Raw genomic sequence first — 10,687 nt, 5'->3', positions numbered from 1 at the left:
TGATGCATGTAGTGGTTGTATGATAAGTTGCTTGATTAACTAGAACTCACTCTGCGTAGCTGACTTTTAGTATGCACGCAGGTGAGTAGGAGGAGGCATCTCGCTTGAGGAGACACGTGGCACTGAATAAGAGGCTGGCATCGGAAGACTCAAGATGTTTAAGTTTAATGTTTCGTTTATTTTGAAAGGCAAAATGATGTTTTAAGACAAGACGTGTTTTGATATGAAATGTTTTAAGAAAGTTTTTATATTCCGCGAAAGTTTTAATGAACTCTGATTTGTAAGAACTGTGTTTATGAGTAAATCCGACGCGAAAGTAGGGCTACCGGGTACGGGCCTTACAAGTTGGTATCAGAGCATAAGTTCGAGAGATTTAAGCATCCTACATGCTTAGACTCGAACAGAGAATGGGATTTAAAATGAGAAAGAAAGAAGATGCCAGTTCAAGATAGCCATGTGTCACTCAAGCAAGCTCAGTAAAGGTAAAGTGTATGGTAAATGGTGTATGTTAATGTTGGCTTATTTGCTAAATGAAGAATGAGTGCAGGTTAGGGATAGGATTAATTGATCTTAACTGATTAACTGTTTAAGAGTATAAACAAGCACAAGTGAAATCATGAAGGGAAGTATGTAGAACCTGAGGAGTAACGCAAATAGTTAATTACACTTGATCAACGTCATTAACTACTTACCTTACGAATCACGTGCTAAATAATTCCTAGAGTGATAACATTTGTGTTTCCTGAGAGATAAGATAGATGACTGTTACAAAAAAGGCGGACAAGAGAAGAATCTGAGGCAGAGCGATATACGAAAACAACATGACTCCAACTGCAAAAAGTAATGAAGAAGTCACGCTTGGAGCTTGTAGTCAGATATGCTAAGAGAGTTTCCAAATTGTCACAAAAGCATCAAAGGAAGCCCTTGGAAAGACGAGACGAGACTTGAGACATCGAGAGCCTCATGGACAAGCTACCTTAAATAGCTAAAACACATGACCACCATTAGATGACTACAAGTCAGGAGTAAGAGAACAAAGACGATTCAATAAAGTGTGTAAATATAAGAAGTTTTCCTTTTATAGGGAATAAGTTAGGTTTCGGGGACGAAACCTCTTTAAGGAGGGAAGACTTGTAACATCCCGAAATTTCCAAAATAATATTAATTGTATTACTTAATAATAGAGGGAAAGTTTACTCGGGTTATCGGGAAATAAATAAATAGAGTAGGAGTTGGTATGGGTCGGGCTAGTGTTGGGTAATGGATATGGGTTATGGACTTGGGTTATGAAAGAAGGAAGGAGAGTCCATGGGCTTAAGCCCATGATCCCTAAATATAAATACCATTAATCACCATTTAATCCTCATTCTCACATATTCCATACACCACCAAAACACACACAACACCATCTTATAACCCGAACCAAGATCCGAAGGCGAAAACCCGAGCTTGTTGGTGCTGGAACGTCGTGACGGACCAAAACAACATCAAGGCTTAACCGGGTTCGTAGTTCGATTCGTTCAAGGTACGTTTATAGTTAGAATTCGTTCGTATAGGTTCGGTTTGATTTGGGAAATCATAGATCTGTGTTAGTTTGTTATAAACGAACCTAAAACAACAAATATTACTGGAATTGATTAGCATTTGATAGGTTAATTGTTAACCTAAAAGAACCCGTAACCTATATGCCTAAATCGCACCCCTTAAACATCGATGTTAGGCCGATTTGATGGTTGGGGTTTGTAGGCGCTGGTCAGACGATTCCGTGGATACCTAAATCGAGTTATTTGGTTAAGAAACGAAGATGATTAAGGACGAACAGTAGCTGCAGCCGACAACTTCGCCTGCAAGCTAAGTTCGCCTGATGAACTTCGCCTGCAAGCTAAGTTCGCCTGATGACAACTTCGCCTAAAAAGCTAAGTTCGCCTGATGACAACTTCGCCTAAAAAGCTAAGTTCGCCTGATGACAACTTCGCCTAAAAGCTAAGTTCGCCTGATGACAACTTCGCCTAAAAGCTAAGTTCGCCTAAAGCTAAGTTCGCCTAAGGGTTAACTTCGCCTAAAGCTAAGTTCGCCTAAGGTTTAACTTCGCCTAAAGCTAAGTTCGCCTAAGGTTCAACTTCGCCTAAAAGCTAAGTTCACCTAAGGGTTAACTTCGCCTAAAGCTAAGTTCGCCTAAGGGTTAACTTCGCCTAAATCTAAGTTCGCCTAAGGTTTAACTTCGCCTAAAGCTAAGTTCGCCTAAGGTTTAACTTCGCCTAAAGTCGAGTTCGATTAGAAAATAAATTAAAACGATAAGTAAAAGTAAGCTAATACTAGGCCACCAGATTAGATCAGGAGAGTATTGATACGTGTGACTTATACAGTCAGACGAGCTCAGTTAAAGAAGGGATTTACAACTATCGGAGGAAGAGGCAGAGTTCAGGTGAGTTTCTAGCCCCATTTCCTTGTTATGTTTTCGGGCTGTGTGCATACTCGATGTGAAGTGTGAATACACTTACCTTAAGTGGTAAGTGTATGCTATAGATGTTATACGAGGTAGCTATTATATAATACTTGTTGGTGCGTGAACGATCTTCGGATATTGCACGCATCGCCAAGGACAGTGATTGCCAAGTGGTTATTAGTGTGTATGTATGCTATGATGTGACTTGCTTATTATGTAAATGATATGAAGCATGTTGTAGATAAGTAGAGGTAGAGCGTGTTAGAAGTGGCAAGGGTGTAGTAAGAGTGATAGTGGCATGACGATAGTACGTGGTAGGGTAAGCCTATACGTGACTACGTCATTAAAGTGGCAAAGTGGCATAACGTTAAACGTTATTAAAGTGGCAAAGTGGCAAAGTGGCATAACGTTATACGTTATTAAAGTGGCAAAGTGGTATGGTGGTAGGTGTAAATAAGAGGCTAAGTGGTAAGGTAAGCAGGTTAGATAGTGGACTACGTGTCTTCGGATACGTATATGATGCATGTAGTGGTTGTATGATAAGTTGCTTGATTAACTAGAACTCACTCTGCGTAGCTGACTTTTAGTATGCACGCAGGTGAGTAGGAGGAGGCATCTCGCTTGAGGAGACACGTGGCACTGAATAAGAGGCTGGCATCGGAAGACTCAAGATGTTTAAGTTTAATGTTTCGTTTATTTTGAAAGGCAAAATGATGTTTTAAGACAAGACGTGTTTTGATATGAAATGTTTTAAGAAAGTTTTTATATTCCGTGAAAGTTTTAATGAACTCTGATTTGTAAGAACTGTGTTTATGAGTAAATCCGACGCGAAAGTAGGGCTACCAGGTACGGGGCCTTACAAAACATCCCCTAGTTAGTTAAATAGAGTTTGAACTGTGTTAGGAACTTAGGATTATGTTTCATTGTAGTGAAAAGTTGGGTTTATATTGATCATTCCCACGACCTTGTCCCTCCCTGATCAGTCCCTTGGCCAATTGAAAGCTAAGAAATACTGATCAAGAATAAGAACAATAACGGGTTTACTCTTCCGGTCATAATTATTCTGTACGTCTTTTAGAAGTTCACCGATTGTATATTTCTTGCAAAGATTTTTTCATGTCTCGAAAGAGACGTAAGAGGTTAATCATACAAAATATAATGATGTAAGGGAATCACATATGTGAAAGGTCCTCCAAATCATGCATGATAATGAGAGGCTAATCATGTGAAGGAAACTATTGTGTGAAGTGCAATGGTTTTACCACAAACAACACTTAATTAGTTTAACCTCTTATATATTCTATCATCACATTGTAAATCCATCACGTATATAAAAGAGAAGTATGAGGTTAAGCGATGAAGGAATTTAAGCTTGGAATAATTCAAGTGAGGTTAAAAGAGAACGGTTGTTTGTTCGATCAGATACCTAGATTCTTAATTAGCCAATGGAATGGTTATGGGAGTTCATACGACCGAGGGAATAGTCAGGGACGGGGTCGCTAGAATGATCAAAAAGGGGGGGGGGGGTTGCAACAACACATTTAATGATCATTGACAGTGTTCGGGTACGAAACAAGGTTGGTGTTAGTTGGGGAAGATGAGCCGATTGTGGAATATGGGAGGCCATTGTTGGCGATAATTTGGAAAAGGACTAGAAGAGAAAAGAAATGTTCAATTCACAAGTGATAACTCAAGAGGAATTTAAATTGTAGATAAATTAGAAGTCAAGAGTTTAATTTGTTTAGAGTTTTTGGTTTAATTGTTTTGATTTATCAGGTTTAGTTAATTTGTTAGTTCACTGCTATCTATTAATCGTAGTAAGTTAGGTTGAATCCAGGGTTTATTTACCAAGTAACATTTGAAGCTGGTGCATTATATATTGTCGAAGAATCCCAACAACATTGTCACTTATTTTTATTTTTTTTGAGTTAATCCTTTGTGAAATAACAACTTCATGAAACTGGCAAAATAAACCATCTTCAAATACCAACTTATGAGGCCAAATATATAAATGAAATCTACCAACACTAAACAAGTACTGTGTGGAAAGATTTGAAAATGAAGGAAATTAAGAAACCATAAATGCATCCAGGAATCAAGGCAATAGTGATTCGAATTTTTATCGCTGCATTCGGACCCAAATGCCGGGGCTTGGAATTTCTTTATGAACCACATATAGTAGATAATTACCCGAAGGTGCAAAGTTTCTGGATGGAGGTGTTGTTACACTCACTTTATAAGCAGACCTTCCGAGAGCTTTGGTGGAGTTACCACTATCCAGAACCAACAACCGCTGATTCATAGAAAACGAGTGCGTGTTAAATGAAGGGGACACCATTGTCACGGAGATCAAATTCAGATCTACACGTCCTGATACCGTAAATGTAATAGCAACACGTTTTCCATAGCGCATCACAGTTTTAGTCTTGGGTAATAAAATCCTAGGGCGTAACGAAGAAGAACTTGAATCCAAATACGAAGGAGAAAATGCCTCCAAGCTTTGTTCGGTTGGATAAAGCACGTTCGTGAACACATATTTGTCGTGGGGGTTGCTTCCACCCACAAGAACCCGACCATCTCGTAGTAAAACCGCTGTGGAGTGATACACTCTTGGCTTTGTGCTAGGATTTTGCACTTCAAAACGTGACCCGATTTGGTTATCTGGTCTATAAGTTACAGGGCTGAGAACCGGGTTCCTCCCAAGTTCCCACCCTGCAACCCCAGCCGATGCGCCATTAATGATCAAAACATGTCCATTAGGAAGCAACATCATGTCACCCATGACTCAACCTAAAGGCATTGTTTCCATGACCCATTGAGGATTCGGGTCAGATATTTTAATTCGCCCACATGTATCTAGAGCTTTGTCAAATCTTCCATTATTCGCATTAGCGAATACTCCTTTAGGTGCACCCCCACAAACCAATACTTCAACATCATCTACTATCCCCTTTTTTATCCTCAACGGGAGTAGTACCGCAGAGCCGGTGCTTGGGTAATTCCTTGGTTGTCCACCAGGCATTGTTGGGTAGGTCTTTACAACTTGGTTCCTAGAGTAGTTGAAGAAAATGGCACGATTATTGGCAAAAACGAACAAATTTCCGTCAGGATTGAGAAATACAAATGGGTATAAATTATTCTCAACATTGGGATCATTCGTTTGAACCAAAAATGGAAAGCTTGGGGAGTTCTCAGTGGCCGACATCTTGGGGAAGAACTCATAGTTAAATGCCTGGCGACCGCCAATGATAATTTGTCGGCCGTCATGCAGTAAGTGATTGGTTGCATACCATCTTTGTTTGTTGGTTCAATCCATTTGGTATCTCTTTCCAGTCACATGTGTTACACGACTTATAAATTCTTACCCTGCGGTAACCATCAGCCCATCCTCCAGTTTGGACTAAGCTGCCGTCAGGCATTAATGTTCCCGAAGAACACCAGACATTAGTGAGCACCATGAGTGGACGTATGGTATTGGAACCAACATCATACTCGACCGAGTGGGCAGAGCAATCGGTGGAGTTAGGGCGACATTTTCCATTTGGAAGAGAGATGTTGGAGGTTCCAAAGTCGATGCGATCATACATTACAACACGGTCGTTGGGAAGTAGCTGCATGTGCATGACTGAGATGCCTATGCTTGGCAGGAGGACAGACCATGATCCACCGGCAGCCGCGGCTTGACAAGGTGGGGTACAAAGTAAGAGAACTAAAAGGAGAAGATGGTGATAAAGGAGGTTGCTTTAAATACTACTCCCTCCGTCCCATTATAAATGTCATACTTTGATTTTTCAAGTCTTTCTTATTTAACTTTGACCGGTAATATTTTTGTTTGTGTTATATAATACTTGATGTAAAATATATGAACGGATTGAGTTTTAAATGTATTTTACATTAATATAATTTTCATCAAGTATTATATGATACGAACAAAAAAATTTACAGTCAAAGTTGCAAAAGAAAGACTTGAAAAGTCAAAACATGACACTTATAATGGGACGGAGGGAGTAGTTCACAGTCTTCAAAATCATCCAAGTCAATGAGTTCAATGTAAATATAATTGTTTCTTTCAACATTGTAATTTGTTGGTTTAAGTAGGTGTGCAGTATTTAAATATATAAGATGTTGGCTTCATCTCAGCTTAATCATTTTGAGCAATGATTTGTATAAAGTCAACTTTACTTTAGTATAATTTATATTGTTAATAGCATCCGCTTATTCTACAAGAATAATATCAGAATTTGTTAGGTGGTGTTAACATTCTTGAACCATGCATGCATAATACAGGATGAGATGTGTAGGGGTATGGTACTAAAACCCGGTTCTACGACCCTAAATCTATTATGTTTGGCTTATTTCATTACATGGACTAATACAATGTTATTGGGCCGAGGGGGTTTTGTGGAGGTAACCCTAACTGGGCTAGGCCCATTAGGGTACCATGATGGTGGCCATGAGACTCTATATAAGGAGGTCTCCACCTCCTTATCATGGGTCATGCTCAATAAGAGCCACCACCACTTTTTGTGTCTGTAAACAAGAAATCCTCAGGATATCTTAGCAGTCACCTCCACACCCCCGAAACCATTGCAGGTCTCAGCATTGCAGGTCGCAGGCGCAGCCGAAGAAGAAGAAGATCAAGACGTGGTTCGTTCATCTCGAAAATCCGTGGAAACATCATCATGGATCAGGTAAGATTCGTTTCGTGATTCGACATTGGCGCCATCCGTGGGACCGCAACGAACTGCCCTTCGATCTTCATCTCGGCTGTCAGATCTCTCCCAAGAAAAACACAGATCTGGAAGTTTACAGAAAAAGGCTTCAAAGCTTGTTCTATTAAAGCTCAAAAAGATCCATAGATCTAAAAGGAGGCTTCCAGATCTAGGCAAGAAGGAAAATCCGTGATTCGAATGATCAGATCTCCGAATCTGTGATGGTTTTAAATCTGCTCCGGGTTTCAGATCTGTCCAGATCTGATTTACAGATCTAGGTCTAGATTACAGACCTGGATTTTAGGTCTAAAGTTGCAGATCTGACTCTTAAATTGCAGATCCAGAAATTACCAGACTTTCGCCGCCATGTACGCACGCCCGTGGGTTCTCACTCCGCAGCCGTGCATGTGCCGCAGCGGAAGCCACCATCTGGGTTTTGCGCAAGAGACCTCCGCCATGCACGCCACCCACGAGTCACCACTCTATCGCCGTGCATGCGCGCATCAGGCTACGCGCCAAAACTTCAAGGTTGGGAATCCTCCTAATATCCCATATGGCTACGCGCCAAACTTCAAGGTTGGGAATCCTCCTAATATCCCATATGGCTACGCGCCAAGGTTGGGAATCCTCCTAATATCCCATATGGCTACGCCGCCAAGGCTGGGAATCCTCCTAATATCCCATATGGCTACGCGCCAAGGTTGGGAATCCTCCTAATATCCCATATGGCTACGCGCCAAACTTCAAGGTTGGGAATCCTCCTAATATCCCATATGGCTACGCGCCAAGGTTGGGAATCTTCCTAATATCCCACATGGCTACGCGCCAAACTTCAAGGTTGGGAATCCTCATAATATCCCATATGGCTACGCGCCAAACTTCAAGGTTGGGAATTCTCATAATATCCCATATGGCTACGCGCCAAGGTTGGGAATCCTCCTTATATCCCATATGGCTACGCGCCAAACTTCAAGGTTGGGAATCCTCATAATATCCCATATGGCTACGCGCCAAACTTCAAGGTTTTTGAATCCTCATAATATCCCATATGGCTACGCGTCAAACTTAAGGGTTGGGAATCCTCATACCATATGCTCACGCATCACATATGCTCACGCCTATTACACATGCTTACGCGTCACATGCTCACACATGTCACAGTCTACACGCACGCGCACGCAACATCTGCGCGTGGCGCATAACACAAAACCAAAGTCTACGCGCACGCGCATGCAACATCTGCACGTGGCGCGGGACATAAAGCAGCCCGTAAGTCGCCTCACGCGCAGGCTTTATTATTCACACAGCTCATAAGACGCCTCGCGCGCACGCTGTTGTTATTCTTACAGCCCGTAAGTCGCCTCACGCGCATGCTTTATTATTCACACAGCTCATAAGACGCCTCGCGCGCAAGCTGTTGTTATTCTTACAGCCCGTAAGTCGCCTCACGCGCAGGCTTTATTATTCACACAGCTCATAAGACGTCTCGCGCGCAAGCTGTTGTTATTCTTACAGCCCGTAAGTCGCCTCACGCACAGGCTTTATTATTCACACAGCTCATAAGACGCCTCGCGCGCAAGCAGTTATTATTCTTACAGCCCGTAAGTCGCCTCACGCGCAGACTTTATTATTCACACAGCTCATAAGACGCCTCGCGCGCAAGCTGTTATTATTCTTACAGCCCGTAAGTCGCCTCACGCGCAGGCTTTATTATTCACACAGCTCATAAGACGCCTCGCGCGCAAGCTGTTATTATTCTTACAGCCCGTAAGTCGCCTCACGCGCAGGCTTTATTATTCACACAGCTCATAAGACGCCTCGCGCGCAAGCTGTTATTATTCTTACAGCCCGTAAGTCGCCTCACGCGCAGGCTTTATTATTCACACAGCTCATAAGACGCCTCGCGCGCAAGTTGTTATTATTCTCAGCTCGTAAGTCGCCTCACGCGCCAGCTCAATTATTATTCTTATAGCTCATAAGACGCCCCTCGCGCGCAAGCTTTATTACTTTCACAGCTCGTAAGTCGCCTCACGCGCCAGCTCAATTATTGTTCACAGCTCGTAAGTCGCCTCACGCGCCAGCTCAATTATTATTCTTATAGCTCATAAGACGCCTCTCGCGCGCAGGCATTATTATTCTCAAAGCTCGTAAGATGCCTCTCGCGCGCAGGCTTTTATTATTCTTAGCTCGTAAGACGCCTCACGCGCAAGCTTTATTATGCTACAGCTCGTAAGACGCCCCTCGCGCGCAGGCATTATTATTATTATAGCTCGTAAGTCGCTTCTCGCGCCAGCTTCATTATTATTTTAGCTCGTAAGTCGCCTCTCGCGCCAGCTTCATTATTATTTTAGCTCGTAAGTCGCTTCTCGCGCTAGCTTCATTATTATTATAGCTCGTAAGTCGCCTCACGCGCAAGCTTCATTATTATTATAGCTCGTAAGTCGCCTCGCTCGCAGGCTTTTATTACAACATGTCACCATTATTATAGCTCGTAAGTCGCCTCGCGCGCAGGCTTTTATTACAACATGTCACCATCATGAAGAAAACCTCTCAAAACTCAGACAATAAAGACAAGGCCAAAGGAAAGGGAAAAAACCGCCTCACACCTTATAAAGTCCAGCGCTCCACCTAGACGCTTGCGCGCCCAGGAGCAACACTGGACTTGGGGGGGCTTGTAGGGGTATGGTACTAAAACCCGGTTCTACGACCCTAAATCTATTATGTTTGGCTTATTTCATTACATGGACTAATACAATGTTATTGGGCCGAGGGGGTTTTGTGGAGGTAACCCTAACTGGGCTAGGCCCATTAGGGTACCATGATGGTGGCCATGAGACTCTATATAAGGAGGTCTCCACCTCCTTATCATGGGTCATGCTCAATAAGAGCCACCACCACTTTTTGTGTCTGTAAACAAGAAATCCTCAGGATATCTTAGCAGTCACCTCCACACCCCCGAAACCATTGCAGGTCTCAGCATTGCAGGTCGCAGGCGCAGCCGAAGAAGAAGAAGATCAAGACGTGGTTCGTTCATCTCGAAAATCCGTGGAAACATCGTCATGGATCAGGTAAGATTCGTTTCGTGCTTCGACAATATCTTTTGATTTATTCCAGGCATTATACCTATCATCAATCATTGGTTTGATTAATAGAACAAAGTTTTATAATATGATATATTCATTCTCCTTCTAAGGGTTAGTTCTCTGTATTTAGGACCTATCAGTTGATTGAAAGAATGTCAAACATTACCAAGCATATCATTATGTACTTGTTCTGTTTTTTAGGTTACCGTTAACATGAGAATATATGGAACAAGATCATCACATAATGTATCCACTTCTTTTTTGTTCTATTGTTTTAAAAATTTAAAACAGGATACTTCATGGGTGTTAACTGATTAAGTCTAATTTATATAATATTGAGGTTGACTAATATTCAGAAGACAAAGGGAATGTTTTTGACCACTTCGACTTCTATTTAAAGCCACCACTGCCACCTTCAAAAACACACCAAAATAAGAAACAAAAAA

At 41.9% G+C, this 10,687-nt stretch overlaps 1 pseudogene; it reads right to left on the bottom strand.

Moving 5' to 3' along the window:
• Window positions 1-4,414: 4,414 nt before the first annotated feature.
• Window positions 4,415-6,165, bottom strand: LOC143603351 (aldehyde oxidase GLOX1 pseudogene; annotated as a pseudogene).
• Window positions 6,166-10,687: the final 4,522 nt, after the last annotated feature.

The sequence above is a fragment of the Bidens hawaiensis genome, unplaced genomic scaffold, assembly GCF_021521415.1.
Source record: "Bidens hawaiensis isolate Kalapana, Puna unplaced genomic scaffold, B.hawaiensis_p1.1 tig00061371_1, whole genome shotgun sequence".
Taxonomy (NCBI): Eukaryota; Viridiplantae; Streptophyta; class Magnoliopsida; order Asterales; family Asteraceae; genus Bidens; species Bidens hawaiensis.
This window is presented reverse-complemented; position numbering and strand designations above follow the sequence as displayed.